Consider the following 17,501-nt stretch of genomic DNA (forward strand, 5'->3'; position numbering starts at 1 on the left):
TATAGGATAATGGCGCTTATCAAACTACCACTCTGTATATCCAAGGTTATAGTAAATAAAGAATTGTTGTTCTATTACATTTCAATAACAAAACACAGGTTGTAAACTACTTACCTGTAGGAAATCAGATTTTCACGTCTACCAACACAACGAATGTCACAATCACATGGAGACTGACTGTAGAGCATCATGGGGACGTGAGGTAGTAGTTTCTTTCCTCTCTGCTTGGAAGCAACCCATCACAGGCGAGCTAATGAGGTATTCCATATTATCCGATTATTCCACAATACCCGAATTTCCTCTATTTATATACATATATAAAAAGATGGGTCACCTTTAGACTTTCAAAAATTTCTCCCGACCTCAGTTTTCAAGATACAAGAACGAAATTTTGCGCACGTATTATGTATATAACAAGAGTTTTTTTTAAAAGATTCAGATCCCTACGTGAACCCAGGCCCGGGCCAGAGGGGCACAAAAATTTCGATTTTTTTTCGAAAAAGCTCATGCTTTTTTTTCAATTTTCTCATTTTTGGTGTATAATACGGACAAGAGAGTGGTACCGTTGGAAAGTATGATCTATCCTGAGAAAAACGAGGTATGAACCATGATCCTACAATAAATAGTAAGGAACTAGTAGCTGTTTGAGTGAAAGTCTAAAATTTACCTCAAAAAGTGGAAATCCTAAAAAGATTAAACGCCGATTTGAAAACGGTGCTTTTTATCGAATAAAAAGGCTGTTCCTAGTATTGAATTAAAGGCACGACGTAATTTACGACAGAAATTCTTGCTCCTCTTTAGTAATTCTTCCTCAACTGGATTATATTGGGGGGGCGAGGACCCCACCTTTAAATATTGGGGGGGCCAAAAGTGCTCTGCCCCCCAAAGTCGGCGCCTAGAGGAGGGTTACCAAAGAGTACGCACGCCCTAAGAGCGCGCAGTGCCAATTACGCTGAAGTGGTAACGCACAGAATTGTTATTGCTATGCTGTTTGATGCGTCTTTGTGTGAGAGTTGATACGAAGAAAAGGGAAGTTAACGGATCGCTGCAAACAGAAAATACAGCTAAAAATAACTTTTTTGAATTCTTGATGTAATATTTTAATACTCTTAGTTAAGAAATTATTCTGATATAGCAGCTAACTACAGTATTCTTGTTGCATGGTAGGAAACATGAATGCAGATAGAATTGTTTACCATGGCATTGTTTCGGGGGTCTTGCATATGCAGCCACATGGATGAATTTTACTCGAGTTGACTGCTGTTTCCCAAAGAGTGCGCGTTAGTGAGTTACCAAAAAACGCGCAAGTACTCTTTGGGAGAATTTCTTTGATAGTGTGTGTGGGTAGCGGCATTCATATTACAGACTATGGTTATTCTCATCAGTTACTCTCGGAGTGTAATATGATGTTTGAATGGATTGTAGAATTATTTGTAGTTGTTTGTCTTCGATTCAAGCACCAACTGTAAATCATATATAAGAAGTATTTTAAATTCACAAAATTTCTTAAATTACAATGATGATGTGGTGTTCTGCCCGAAGGTAGGCCTTTGGTCCATGGTAGTTTGCCATTGCCTTTCATGGTATGATGATGTCGTCCTAAGTAGTGAGGAAATGATCAAAATAAAGTTTCTGGAAGTGTTCTGGAAGAAGATGCTGAGTGAAATATGGCTTCGATTACGATTGTAATGAAACCACAAACTAAGAATTAAAAAAGACTACACTAAAGGTGTTGTTCAGGATTTTTTTCCAGTTGGTGGAATAATGTAATGAAACCACGAACTAAGAATTTAAAAAATCATCATTAATTTTACTCGTAAAAATCATAATTTGTGGGTGAAACTAAACGAAGATTTTCTTTAATGTTTTAAATTTCGTGTACGTTCATAATAAATTCTTTAAAACCACATGGACGTGTAATGAAGAAATTGTTGGAAGCAAACCTTAGGGTAAATTAAAGTTTACGTAGGGGTTTAGGTTTCAAATATGATAGGTGTTGAGTGCGCCCTCTTAGGGACCGCAAAACGCACTCTTTGGGACACTGGTCCTTAAGAGTACGCATTTGAGTTTTTTAACTTTTTAACGTATATCTCCATTTCTACATCTAGTAGTAAACTTTTCTATTTCTTACAATGTAGCCTAAACTTCAATTAAAATTTTGTACAATTTATATAATTTTTGCTTCATTACTTTCGGAGCTATTAGAAAATGGATATTAAGTGCGTGCTCTTTGGTAACCTTCCTCTATGGCGTGAAGCAACGTGAAAACGTACGGTTTCCACCTGACTTGCTTATAAATATGGTGAACACTTGAGTTGCTTGCACATGATTCACGAGAAGCTTGCAAAAAGGACTGCACCCCTCTGTTATCCGCTACTGATTTTTTTGTCCCATACCAACCCTTCTTGAGATCATGCACAGTTCCTTCCCTCTCAAACTTGTACCGTAATTACACACTAGGGATGTTGGGAAAGTCATGTTTAATTACCTCTATTTTCTTTTCTTTTTCTGTAAATGAAAACAACCTAGCCATAAGGGACAAGCATATTTAAGAAGGTGGATAAGGTTTCAAGGCAAAATGTCAAGTGACCGTGTCACCAGAGCCTCCCCAAGTGGAGCAAAATCTAGAAAACACTAATTTAGAACAGAGACATTTCGCTTTTTCTTTCGTAAGGGCGTCAGTATTAATGAAATTCATCAAAATTTGGTGGAAGTGCATGGTGATGATGTACTGTCGCACCGACAGGTAACACGATGAATCAGCTACTTTAAGTGTGGTAAAACAAACGTCGAAAATGGGCCTAGGAGTGCTAGATCAAAAACAGCAACTTCACCCGAAGTCGCGGAAATTGTACAAAAATTAGCAATGTCTGATCAACGAGAAAAATATTAGAGAAATAACGGAGGAAATAAGGATTGATATTCATAGTGTTATTCATTCTACACCAACACCTTCGGCTCACAAAGGTCTGTACCAGATGGGTTCCTCACAATTTTAACGTTTTTCAGAAGCAAACTCGGGTTAAAATTTGTCAGGAAAATTTGGATTTTATGGAAGGAGATAACTACTTCTACCAGTATGTAGTGAAAGAGGATGAAACATGGGCTCACTGGTATGACCCAGAATCTAAACAAGAGTCCATGCAGTGCAAACACCAGGAGTCACTAACTTCAAACAAATTCAGGGCAAAGAAATCGGCTATCAAGGTTATGGTAATTCTTTTCTGGGACAGGGAAGGAATTCTTTTGCTTGAAGCTATGCCAAAGGGACATACCATTACAGGAACTACTTACAAAATAAAATAAAATAAAATAAAAATAATAATAAAAATAAATAAAATAAAAAATGAAGATTTACGCCGCGCAGTTCAGAATAAACGACGGTGAGGTGCAAATCGTCGAATTTTGCTTCTTCATGACAATGCGTCTTCATGACATCCCATATTGCGCAGGCTGCAATCACAGAACAGGGAATGACTCAACTTTTCCATTCACCCTACAGTCTTGACCTAGCCATTATCTGTTTCGTCATTTAAAAAAAGTTACCTGAGAGGCCAGCGGTTTTTAAATGACAAGCAGGTAATGGATGCTGTGATTCAGTTCTTTGACTCCAAGGAGAAATCCTTTTATGTTGAAGGCATTAGGTCATTTGGAACAAAATGGAGACGATGTGTAAAACTGGAAGGTGATTACATTGAAAGATAATAACGTTTTTTCTCAGTTCATTGGTTTTCTTGTTAGCACGCCATAGACATGACTTTCCCAACACTCCTCTTATTTTTTACAAGTGACTGCCGCCATCATCTATGCACTTCTTTCATGTTCTCACATTTCCAGAAACACTCACTTTTGTTGCTCAAACGAAAGCTTCCCAGTCATCTTGTCAATTACTTTTCGCTACTGTCAAGTGAACTGATAATATATATATAAAAAACAAATGATTAAGAAAGAAAATTAAAAAATAAATAAATAAATTATTGGTTTCACAGACTAGTCATGAGAGCGCCAAATAATAACAATTTGATCAAGGTATCTTTAATATCTTCTCTGTTATTAACCTTCAAACAATGTAAACACCTTTATGAGACACTCTGTATTATGGAGGACGTCACAGACATCAATTGATTCACATTGTTTTAATAATTTGGAACACCAATCAAATTATTTTTAAAAAAATAAGAGAACTTTTAATAATTTGGAAAACCAACTAAATCATAAAGAAATAACAAAAAAAAAAAAAAAAAAATGTCGAGAACAAAGGTACAGCAAAATGCGACAATACGGACGGTATTTAAAATCTTACTCAAAGTAAAGTACGAAATGTTGAACAAGAGAGTAATTTCGTATTTCTCAAGGCTCATAGCACATATAAAATAACGTGTGTGCTTGTGTATCTGCCATCAGATTCTTGCATAGAAAAATCACGTAAAACCACCCAGTTTTGAACGCAGATAGATTTTCCCTAAATCTAATCGCGTACGAAACCATGTACTCGATTTTCCTCTCAAGATTGAGGTGTAAAATTTATGTAAAAGTTATGCAGCGAAACCATAGTGCCTGTGATGTATGCAACCCAACAGTCCAGGCTGTGGTACAGGTTGCATACGTTTGTATTAACTTGTTCCTCTCCTTGCGAAGAATAGGCATGCCAGCAGACCCAAGAATCATTTTTACTTTCAAAAATTTTACACAAATATTATTTTTGTGCGAAGCATGGACATTTCTGCTAATAATTTAAATATTATAGCAATAAAAGGTACTCTTTTCTCTGAAAAATTTGCAGATATAAATTTATTTTAACCATTGCCAAGCTTTGGTTAAAAATTGGACTTCCAAGAACTTGTAGCTATTTTTTTTAGGTCAAAAGAGAAAAGCACAAATAAAATAAAATCTTTGACGCCACACGATTATGCCCTTTAGATTAAGGGAGACGGATGAGTTGAAGAGATGGTGAAAAGACAATACTTTAGTAGGAGGTAAAATTATTAGGTGTATATATGTAGTTTGCAGATGATATGGTGTACGTTGTGGAATCTGAAATAAAATCAATAAAATGTTAGAAATTTCGACAAAGGGCTGCGAAGAATATGGGATGGAAATAAACGTTAAGAAGATAAAAGCTATGATGATTGGAACGAAGCGGTCGGCGTCAAATATAGAAGTAGCAAGGGAAGAAACAGAATAGGTGACTAATTCTCGATACTTGTGCAGTATTATTAGTATTGATATAAAATGCTTATGTGAAATAAAAGAATGCCAAAAGAAGCATGTAGGAGGAAACAAAATAACTTTTTGTGTGTCTTTGAATAAGCAGTTGAGAAATAGATTCCTAAAATGCTTCGTGTGGAGTGTTGTACTGTATGGAGCAAAAAGCTGGACATTACGCAAAAGCGATGAAAAAAGTTTGGAAGATTTCGAAATGTGAATGTGGAGGAGCATGGAGAGAATCAACTGAGTTAAACGTAAAACGAATGAGAGGTTGTTAGGAATGTGTGAGAGAAAAGAACAATTCTATATGTAATTAAAAAGAAGAAGATGAAGTGGTTGGTACATTGGTGAGAAGGAGCTGTATCATTGAGTGACTTGTTAGAGGGTATGGTGGCAGGAAAGAGGCGGGACGGGCAAAGGAGACTACAATTGATGGACCTTATGAGAACAGAAAAATCGTACGTGAAAAAGAAGAAGTTATCTGAAGTCCATAGAGTATGAAAATCCTTTAAGTAACGTGCCAATAATGGCAGAATACCTATGATGATGATTAAGATATTACGCAAAAACGAACATTTACTATACTAAGATATGTATACAAAGATTTGAGATTATATGAACTTGGAAGTTTGAACCCGTCTCCGCTTGACGAACTTCTAGGTACGCCACTGAATGAAATAAAAAAATAACATTTACTATGTGCAATATTTAGAGCGTATTTGTGTTGAGAAATTTCCTCTAAAGTTGAATTCACTGCCATCTACCGGAGTCACTATGTACTCTAATAGTTCTATCAAATTGAACTAGATGGCACAGGCGTCACTAATGTTTGCAAATAGTATTGATTAAAAAGAGGGAAACCAGGAAAAGCCTTAATCCATAGAAGAGGATAAGCGAAATGATAACGTTGCCGTCTCACTCTTCTTTTCCCACAATCCCTCTCTCTCTTTCTCTCTCTCGTGAGCTGCTCTGCGGCGCCACCTCGAACCGCGAAACTTCAGTTTGGAGCCAATCGACAACCAAACAGTATTTGTCAAGCCTCCATTTCCAGCTGGAAAGAAACTATTTCAACTTATCTTACATGTAAAAATCACACGTGTTAAAAACGAAATAAATAAGATAGTAAAACGTATTATAAACATACTAATTACATTATGAAAAATTGCTAAAATTTGTCCTTTGTTAATTTAAGATTGTATTTTTTTATCATCAGAATAAAAAATGAGTTTAGATTCTTGAATTAGAAAGAAAGAAAGAAATACACATGAGATAACAGAAATTTCTCTTTTAATTCGGAGAGTATTAGAATTTAAAAGCCTTTAAATATAAATAGAATATATATAAGCGTTTCTCAAACTGTGGTGCTCCAGATATGCTGTTTTATTGAGCGTTAGTCCAGAAAGGACAGATAAAATAAGATTGGCAATGAATTGTTTAGCACACACTACAGTTTAGAATCTCAAATAGGTATAGATTAAGCTTACATATATGTATTATTATAAAGCAGGCATGAGCAAGTTGGAACAGGGAGTGAGCCAACCACAGAGGAATTACGGACGTCGAGGGCTGTACGAGACAATATCCAACATTTTTTTTTCCCACAAGAATTGAATAGCTATATTCAATTTATAAAACCGTTCGTCGTACACTAACATCACAAGAACACAAAAGTTACTATAACGGTAACCAAAATGTTTACTTACTAAAGAAAAACAGAATCTATTTACTTACGTTTAGAGGGACACTTGACCACATCAGTCTGCCGATGTTCGATGATACAGTCTACACTGGATGTTTCAACGCAGAGGATATTTTTAAGGCGGACATAAGTTATCCAAGAAAAACTTCGAGCTCAATTTAAGAGATTACATAAGAAATTAATTTTCAATAACGAGTCAGGCGGGCCGGATTAAAGAGCTCAGTGGGCCACACAATGGTCGGAAACTTCGAAAAAGCGGTCAAAAATCGATTTTGTCAACTTTGCCGCCTATGAAATCATTGATATGCCGCCGCCTTTATTGATATTTGATTAAAAGTATCTCTCCTGCTTCCAAACCCGGAATTTCAGGTCATAGGAGTATTTTCGCTGTCCATAAAATGCATGTCAACATGAACAAATGAAAGTGTTGAAATCAGTAAAAAATGAACCAAACAATATGATATGTTTTAACGATTTATGTCGTTTCCTTGGTCGATGAAAGCGGTTGAATAGTACATTGGACTCAAATACTGTGTGTTTAGTGAAGAGATTTATTTGTTATCCATTGTCATATCATTTATATGATACCTTTGTAAATGTTACCGAAAAGTTACATATACGCTGATGGTAGTAGCTGTGCAGTCTAAGCAAATCCTTGCTTATCTGCAAAATAAGGTTTATTGAGTTGACCATGAGTAGTACAAAGGTTGAACATTGGAAGTAGCTGCAGCCAAGTGCAGTTGAAAGACTCAGCCCTATCTAACTGCAAATGCGTGATGAGTAATGTTGTTGTGGTCGCAATCGAGATTCGCTATCTGAGCTTTACAAAGGAAAATTAAATGAAATCTTTAAGTTTTACGTCCCACAGTTATGCCGGTTAGGCTAAAGGGGACGGTGATGATGAGAAATGAATGAAGTGGTGGAATGAAGAAAGTGGGAGGAAACGGGGGAACCCCGAGAAAACCCACGATCACGGTGTTTGTCCACCACAAAATCCACACGGCGCGAGCTTGGATCGAACCAGGGACCCCAAGGACCGGAGGTGAACGCCACTGAGCCACCGTGCCCCCAGCCTTACAAAGGAAAAAGGCATATTGTCTTGTACGTTATTTGGATTACCCTTCGTCCCTGAGTCGAAGTACCTGAAGTAATGAAAGCCTCATACATATTGCAGTGATATATATGTCATGTGAAGCTGCTATATATTACACATCAGTGCAGTAATATATAAGAAGATTTTATAATGACTTTTTTAATCTTACCGAAGCAACGTAATCCTGAACTAAATTACATTTTAGTAAGTATAAGTGTTTCTTGGAAGATAGGGCGAGTGAAAAATCTTACTTTAATTTTGTATCCTAAGGCCAAACTCACATTTGTTTTATACTGTCTTTCTTTTACCTCCACATACAGTTAGAGGGAGAGCACATTGAATCTGTAACCACTTATTGGATGCATATTAACACTTGTCAGAACTTCGTAATGGCTAGCGATGTCCAATTCACATAAGGTGTCAACATGTTATGTTTCAATTTATAAGCTGAATGTACGATTCACGATTTTGGATTTCAAGATGGCGGCTTTAATTGTTCTGTGTCCTCAATTTCTCCTCACTTTTGTTACTCCCCTACATTGTTTCTTTGGTTATATTTTGCAGTATGTAACATTTATGCGAAGGCTTTCCACACGTTTGGACCACCCTGTATATATAACTACACGTATTACAGCAAGGTTTCTTTGAATCAGTTCCGCAGTAGTTGCAATTGATTTAGAAAGGACAAATACATATAGAATGATAGATGGACGTCCGTCAACTTCCATTGTTTCGGAATAAACTATTTTTGTCCGCTTTTTCCAAGTTTCCGACCACTGTGGTTCGGGGCGACCAAAAGGTAAGCTGTTGCACATGGCTGTTATAAAGTATTCTTGATATCCTTTAGTAATTAAAAACAATATTAATATGAATAATCCATTAACAGCAATAAAGAATTAAGGGAATAACATTTTTTTTTAAAGCAAAGGTACAATAGAGTCCCGTTTAACCGAATTTGATGGGGCTGATGGCGCTTGGGTCGAATGAAAATTTAGTTAAACCGGAATAAATATAATTTAATATATAATACTCTATATTTGTATACAAATCTCAACTGGCACTTATCTCTTGACTTTTACAGTACTGCACAATACGCGTTCTAAACATGGATGGGAATTTAGGAGTGACGGAATACAACCAACGCATCGTAACAATAAATCTATTCTTTGAGGAATAACTGTTAGAGCAAAACAAATATCGTAATTATTGTTGGTACTTTCTAGCGATTCAGTTAACCTGGAAATCCAGTCAATCAGGATTCGGTTAAACAGCACTGTAGTGTACTCAATGATGCTTTCACGGGGTTGCTACGGATTGCGGTAATGGAAAACTACATGAAGTATCCATTAATTGACAGATCGTGATTGGAGTCTATGAGTAACGATTGAATGGAACGCGCATTTTAGTTTGCACCACGAAATATTCCAAAGTACAATGAGATAGAATTGTTAAGTATTAAGTTGCCAAATGAGAAGCTAATAGAGGAATACTATCAGATATTTCAAAATGCGTATCCGATAAAGGGGTACTTGGCAAATATTCCGTATTAAAACAAATTCGCTACTAATTGTTAAGGAATTATATGAACTACCCTATGCTTTAATGCCTTATTGGGGTTTGTGATGGATAAACCCTGTATGTGTTTGTTTTCTTGAGGTTCTTCCATTTCATCCCACTGTCTTCATTTCGCCATTTCGTTTGTTATCATCATCATCGTCTCCCTACACCTCAGTGCATAATCGTGGAACTTTAAACTAAATATTTTATTTCATTTAACGCCTTCAGTAAAGAAATAATTAAATAGATTATGTCAAAAGGGCGTAATAGAAACAGTAGAGTATTCTGACTGGATCACATCGTTGGGGTGCTGTAAAAGGGAACGATAGTATACGTCTCTGCTTAGACTTCAAAAAATATTTAAGTAACGAAGGAAGCTTCCTAGAATTGACGAACTGCTGAATAAAATTAACAAAACGAAATATTTTGTCTTATTGCATGAAACCCGCCAATAACCCAATGTAACAGAGCGATCACGCAAATATATTCTAAATATCTTATAGAATTTATATAGGCATAAAAGATCACCCTTTGATCTGAATTGTGAAAATCTTTCCAAGATTCATGCATGATATAACTAAAGGCTTGCCAAGGGTAGTTGGCTATTTAGGCTACGTGCTAATACGAGGTTGCTCCAAAAGTTCGTAAACACATGCAAAAACTTGAAATTTTATGCAATTGTTAAGTGTTTTGTGTGTTTATATCGTGATAGTGATGCTCTTCATTTGTGTATTCCAGATGGCAATTGATAAAATGGAGCTGCGAGTTTTGATTCGTACTGCTGGAAGCGAGGACTCTCAACCAGAAAAACTGCAGAACAGATTTGTGCTACTGAAGGTGAAGGAACAATTGCATATGCTGCGATCTCAAAGTGGTACAAGCATTTCGAGTCAGGCAACATGAGTCTTGAAGATAAGCCTCGTTCCGGACAGCCGTTAAAGTTGAATGATGGAGACTTGCAAACCGGGTTAGACATTGCGCCTTCATCGACCACTCGGGAATTGGCTGCTGAGCTTCGAGTTGGCAAATCGACGATTCACCAACACTTGAAGCAACTTGATTTTGTTTACAAAAAGCCGCGCCAAGATCTGCACGAACTCACCGAAGAACAACAAACGAGTTGAAATTTGCCGTCAATTGTTCAGTAATCCATTGGACGACCGTTTTTGGAAGCGTATTGTGACATCGGACGAGAAATGGGGGTTTATCTGGTCCAGCACAATCGAGACAAGCGATGGGTTAAGAAAGGGCAAGAAACACCGTCAGTTCCAAAACAAGATCGCTTCGGCAAGAAAGTCATGTTGTGCGTGTGGTGGAACTTTGAAGGAATCGTGTATTTTGAGTTGGTTCCGAATGGTTGTGCCTTCAATGCCGAACTTTACTGTCAGCAACTGGAGCGGGTCTACGACAAGTTGAAGCAAAAGTACCCGACTCTGATCAATCGATAGCGCGCGTTGATGCAGCAGGATAATGCAAAACCACACACCGCAAGGAAGACCAATGACAAGTTTGCAGAGCTGGACGGCGTTGAAGTTTTGCCACATCCTGCATACACTTCGGACTGTGCTCCATCAGATTATGGCCTTTTCCGCTTAATGCAACACTTTCTGAAGGGCTGCCGATTAGAATCGTTTGATGAAGTCGCGGAAGCTTGTCAAGAATTCTTTAATTCGAAGCTGACTGAATGGTACTTTGACCAGATCCGAATGCTTGCAGTTCGATACCGGAAAGTCTTAGAACATGATGGCCTTTATTTTGAGGAATAATGTTTGGTACGTAAATACTTGGGGAATAAAAAGTCAATTGTTAGCAAGTGTTTACGAACTTTTGGGACAACCTTGTATGACAGCTTCGTTACAAGCAAGCCCGTATCCACGGGGAGTCTAGGGTGCCAATCCCCCTAAATTTTTGTTAGCCCCACTAAAATTTTCACGATAGGCTTACAAATGAACTAGAATATGGTTGGATCGGTCCACCTAACTTCTACCGGGTCCCCTACATTTTTGGGCTGGCTACCGGCCTAGGTACAAGAATGTTATGAGTTTACGTTCAAGTGTTCAATGAATTCAGAACATTAAATATCCAATTGAAACAAGACAAGAGTGTTTTCTTCACCATATGAATTGCAGAAAAACAGCATTGTGATGGAACTACAGTCATATTTCGGTATGCGTAACTTTCTTTTATAAGTACTTACCTGGTTTATCAATTAAAATTTCATCATTACTAAGATTACCCAGAAAGAACGTAAATTGGGCTTGGGAACGGACGAACATAGACCAAAAGAGTTCGAAGCAAGAAAAGAGATATTGCCATCAACCGAAATATTACATCCATTCAAGCAGGATCAACCATTAGTACTATTAAGTCATTGATCTGCATATGGTGTACGAGTTGTCCTGCTTAAAGAACTTGATGGGAAGTTACTCACGATGGCCTATGCATCGACCACGTTATCCACAGCAGGACGTAACTACTCGAATTTTGGAAGGAAGACTTCATCTGTGATATTTATCATCAAGAAGTTTCATAAACTTTTGAGAGCTATTCACACTCATCGTCACCCACCGACATTTTAACGCCAGCAAATTTCACTTCAATGTATTTTGTTATGGTCTTGAAATCTAGGAGGCTTAGGTGGGCAGGTCATGTAGCCAGTATGGAAGAAAGTAGGAACGCTTTCAAAGTCTTAACAGATGGGAGGACAATATTAAGATGGATCTTACAGAAATAGGAATACAAAGTAGAAACTGATTCTAGCTGGCTAAAGATAAAAGTCAGTCAAGAGCTTTTGTCAACGCGGCATTGAACCTCCGGGTCCCATAGGAAATAGAGTTAGATAGTTAATGAACACATAGCCGCCTGCAATTCTGTCAGCCGCCAACAGTCACACTTACCAATGTATGGAAGAAAGTTTTATATTCGCGAGTAGGTACGTGTTAAGAAGGAGGGAAATTAATGTTGCCGGATGTGACGATTTCCATACATAATAAGTTAAAGTTGGATTGTTATTCGACCCTAGTATCATTGATTCTGAATATATATAATTTGACCGAACTAAATTATGAAATAACAACTATTCCGTGATTTTAGTCAAAACATATATAATATTTACATATGTAACTTATATACTTCTATTAAACTGAATCGTAGATAACAAAAAAAGAATCATTCAGAACGGATTGTTTGATGTATTAAAAATTCCGTTTTCCATGTGTGGAAGCGAGGAAATGGTGTATAACTGTTTGTTAGATTTAAGAACAAATGTTTGTAATAAAGGATTATTCATTGTGTTTATATATATATATATATATATATATATATATATATATATATATATATATACAGGGTGTTAATGAACTATACCGACAAACTCTAAGAGGTAATTCCTCACATAGTTTCAGAACTAGGGCTGTCCAAAATCGCGAAAAACTAAATTTCAATAGACCCTATTTTGAATTCCAGAAACTGTAGATGGTGGTTCTGATCAGCGTAAAGGAAGCAACTCATACACAATGCAAAAGTGCATATTTCATAATTGAAAATAGGTGTAGAGGGTATTCCCTACAGGGTGTAATTCTCATATGTGCTCTCAAATATTCCTTGATTTCAGATATTCCTTGATTTCAAGAAGGGTCCAAAGTAGGAAGGACATCCTACAACAATGGACATCCAATGATTCGGTGGGAAGGCGGAAGTGTTAGGAACTGGAAGCTCCATGTTTTTTGTGTGTTTGCAATAACGTGTGATGATATGAATTTCGTCACGGTATATTTCACGTTTTCTTCATTTATAAGCGTGAAAGAAAACATCACAGCATGCGTTTTCCCGAGTACGAGAGACCGCGCTGCTGACGATCCTTAACACTTTCGACATCACACCAAAGGACTTCGGGTTCACTGCTATCAAGGCTTATCGTTTGCTTACTTTGGACCAATCATAAAGTCAGAGCATATCTCAAAATTCGGTTGATGGTATATCTGGGAATTTAACCCTGCAGGGAATACTGTGACACCCATTTAACATTAATGAAATAGGTATCTTTGGATTGCGTATGCGTGACTTCTTTTACGCTGATAAGGACCACCATCCACAGTCTCTCGAATTCGAAATAAGGTCTTCTGAAATTTGGCTTTTTCGCGATTTTGGACAGCCCTAGCTCTGAAACTATGCACTTTTCGCCATAGGTCCATATGAACGTTTTCTCTTATTTTGATGTGAGGAATCACTTCTTACAGTTTGTCGGTATGGTGTTCATTATCACCATATATATATATCCAGGACCGGATCCAGGATTTTCTGAGGGGGTGCCCCAATGACTATTAGTACATCTGAATCATTTTTTTTAAATGCCTTTAGGCATCTGTGGTGTGTATGAGGAACTGACTTAAACTATTGTGTTTAGCAAAACCGCTTTCTTTTAAGCCCGAAACGGAAACATGGCATGAAATTTTAGGAAAGTATTGTTATTTCCACTGCCAGTTTCTCACTTTAGACAGCGTATGTTCAGAACGGAGGAGAGTGCACGTGCTCCGGTGCACCCCCCTAAATCCGGCACTATATCTATATCTATATCTATATCTATATCTATATCTATATCTATATCTATATCTATATCTATATCTATATCTATCTATCTATCTATATATATATATATATATATATATATATATATATACGGAAAAGATATTAACTTATTTTACCGTAGTTAATATGTATACGTTCAAAGCACGTGGTTTCCATTTCAAATGTCCATGGGGGCGCATTTATGGTTTTCTTTTCAGCATTGTAAGACAGTTGAAGGGCTACCTGAATCAAAACGTTTCTAACTTCGGTATGGACAGCAGATGTGTAGAAATATGCTTTCAATTAAAAGAATATAAACACTTCAAACTCCAAAGGATGGCAACTGCAGCCTAAAATTTAAGTTCTACAATATTATGAACGTTAAACATTCGATTTTAGCAATATTTTTGTCCTGCTTAATCGGAAGCCATATGTGGCACGGAATAAAAGACGAAACACTCCTTTATGTTTTGTCACTGCACGTAATGATGTTGCGGCACCAGGAACTGCGCTACATATTTTGTGTCCATAATGACGAAACTTGTTCGAACTTTGGAGGTTGGTTTCATGCATAGGCATCAGTAAGTAATGTGAATACGAGACGCCAATAGCCACTTTTAGTTCGTAATTTTCTGTTGAGTGACCAAAATGAATAAAGAGAAGTTGATAAACTTAATATATACTAAGGGCCGCTGTGGTTCAGTGGTAGAGCGTTTACCTCTGGTGCTTTGGGTCCTTGGTTCGATCCCACGTCGCGTCAAGCGAACTTTATGGTGGACAAACAGTGTGGGTGTGAGTTTCCTCGGGGCTCTTCCGTTTCCTTCCACTTTCTTCATTCCACCATTTCATTTATCTCTCATCATCACCGTCTCCTTTAGCCTAGCCGGCATAATCGTGGGACGTAATACTCAAAGATTTCATTTCTTTTCATTTTAATACATACTAAAGAATAGGTATAATATCTTGCACAGAGATCACTGTAATAAGCCACTAAGGGATAAAATTTGGCAATAGAAATGACAAGAATTAGGACTGTCAGGTAACATTATTATCATAAATAAGATTTTTTAAGAATACAGTACTTGTGTATCAAAGTACAAAATACAATCGTTTGTATGTGATTCATCGGACACCGATTTTTAATCTATAAGGAAACGAGCTTTCAGGTTTGTAGACGTGGTGGCTTGCTAATAAAGTCCTAACCTCTGTTCTATAAAGCCCCTGGTTCAATCCCAATTCACTCCTAGTGGGCTTTGTAGTCGACAAACACTATGTACGCAGGTTTTCTCGGAGTTTTTCCTTTTGTACTCACTTTTTTCACTTCACTATTTTGTTCATTATCAACATTGCCTTCTCCCTTAGCCTTGAAGCATAATCGTAGAACGTTAAACTAGAAAACCTAAGAAATCTTTCAGATTCATGAAATAGTCTTCAAATAGTGACAGTTTAGTATGTTTAAACTCACACCTATATTATTATTATATTACAGCATATAAGTAATTTTTACACATGGCAGCCTAAAGTAGATGGTGATGATGAGAATGAATGAAATGGTGCAATGAAGAAAGTGGAAGGAAACGGGAGAAACCCACCCTTCTGTGATTAAACGCAAGCGGAAGGAGTTTTTTAGTTTTTGAATTACATTTAACGTATTTATTTCCACCTCCATTCGTAATAGCATTAATGAGTCGTATGCCGCTGGTTCGTAATTGAGTTGAATACCATAGCCGACCGTATTGATTGAGCCTCTACTTCAAACTACAATATTTATTTGTTTAATAATGATGATGATTATAATTATATTATTTTAAAAATGTTACTAGTGGTCATGAAGTGCACATTTTAATACCTGAAAATCCTATTTTTTATATATATATATTTAGATTGCATTTGACTCAGAGACGTCATTTGGGGAGGGCAGAGAACAATTGTCCCCTATGTGTTTCACAAGTTTATACTTTTTAATCGATTGTATACTAATATAGTAATGAAATACCGAAACTCTTTATGTCGGTCGAGCACTTTGTTCTCCCCCCCTGGTAAAATCTGAAATGACGCTACTAATTTGACCTTATTGTAATCTTGATCATAAATATGTCACGTTGTTTATAGCATAATTTTTTATTCCTGATTACGCGGGCCACTATTTATATTTTGAGCCTAACAATGAAGAAACAGCAATTTGTCATTGAAAATTGATTTATTGTTTTTCGAAATATTCTCCTTTATGATCAATACATTTTTGCATTCGTTCGAACTATTTGTCAAAGCATTTTTTCCAATCTTCTTGAGACACCTCCATAATATGGTTTTTGAACGCATCAATGGCTTCTTCCGCCGACGAAAATCGTTGTCCACGCAATTTATTCTTGACATTCAGGAACAAGAAGTCATTGGGTAGCAAATCAGGCCTGTACGCCGCAAGAACCATCAATTCAATTTTTTGAGTGTTTAAATAGTAGGTTGTTAGACGAGATGTGTGCATTGTCTTGATGAAGAATGATCCGACGGAGCTTGTTTGTTTTCCATATTTGACAGAAGACCTCCGGCAAACAAAATGTTGTGTACCATTCAGAGTTGACCGTTCTACGTTTCTCTAAAGGCACAGTTGCCACATGATCAATCCCCCCCCAAAAAAAAAAAAAAAAAAAAAAAAAAAAAAAACAGGCGACCATTTGTTTCGATGTGCTTGGAGCGCGAACAACTTTTGTTGGATTTGATTCATCTTGAAACACCCATACAGTCCACTGCTGTTTACTTTCCTGCTCATATGCATATATCCATGATTCGTCACCTGTTACAATATTATATACGTCTTTTGAAGCACCGCCGTTGTCTTTATTGAGCATTACTGTGCTCCAATCGACGCGAGCTTCTTTTTGAGTTTTTGTCAAATTATATTGGGTCAAATGAGAACAAACCTTTCTCACAGCTAAATGATCATGTAATATTTTATGTATGCTGGTGGAACTAATGCCTAGGGTTGCCTCAATCTCACAGTATGTCACATGACGATCTTGCAGTATTAGGTTTTGCACAGCATCAATGTTTTCTTGAATAGCAACTGATTCTGGACGAAATTCGCGAATTTCGTCAGTGAGCGAATGGCGGCCACAAGTAAAATCGTTATACCAGCGTTTCACAGTGACAAAGGATGGGGCTTCATTGCCAAATGTGGAAATAAGTTGATCGATGCACTCTTGTCTTGATAATCCACGTTGAAAATCGTAATAAATCATCGCACGAAAATTGTCACAAGTTAATTCCATCTTTCTGTTATCACTCAATCTTCAAGCCAACGTAAACAACACAAATAAGGGTATTGACTGACATTTGAAGTACGTCATGGTCAACTATGTCAAACGTTTCTATGCAAAC

Source organism: Thermobia domestica, chromosome 10, assembly GCF_964235325.1.
Source record: "Thermobia domestica chromosome 10, izTheDome1.hap1.1, whole genome shotgun sequence".
In the NCBI taxonomy this organism is placed as follows: domain Eukaryota; kingdom Metazoa; phylum Arthropoda; class Insecta; order Zygentoma; family Lepismatidae; genus Thermobia; species Thermobia domestica.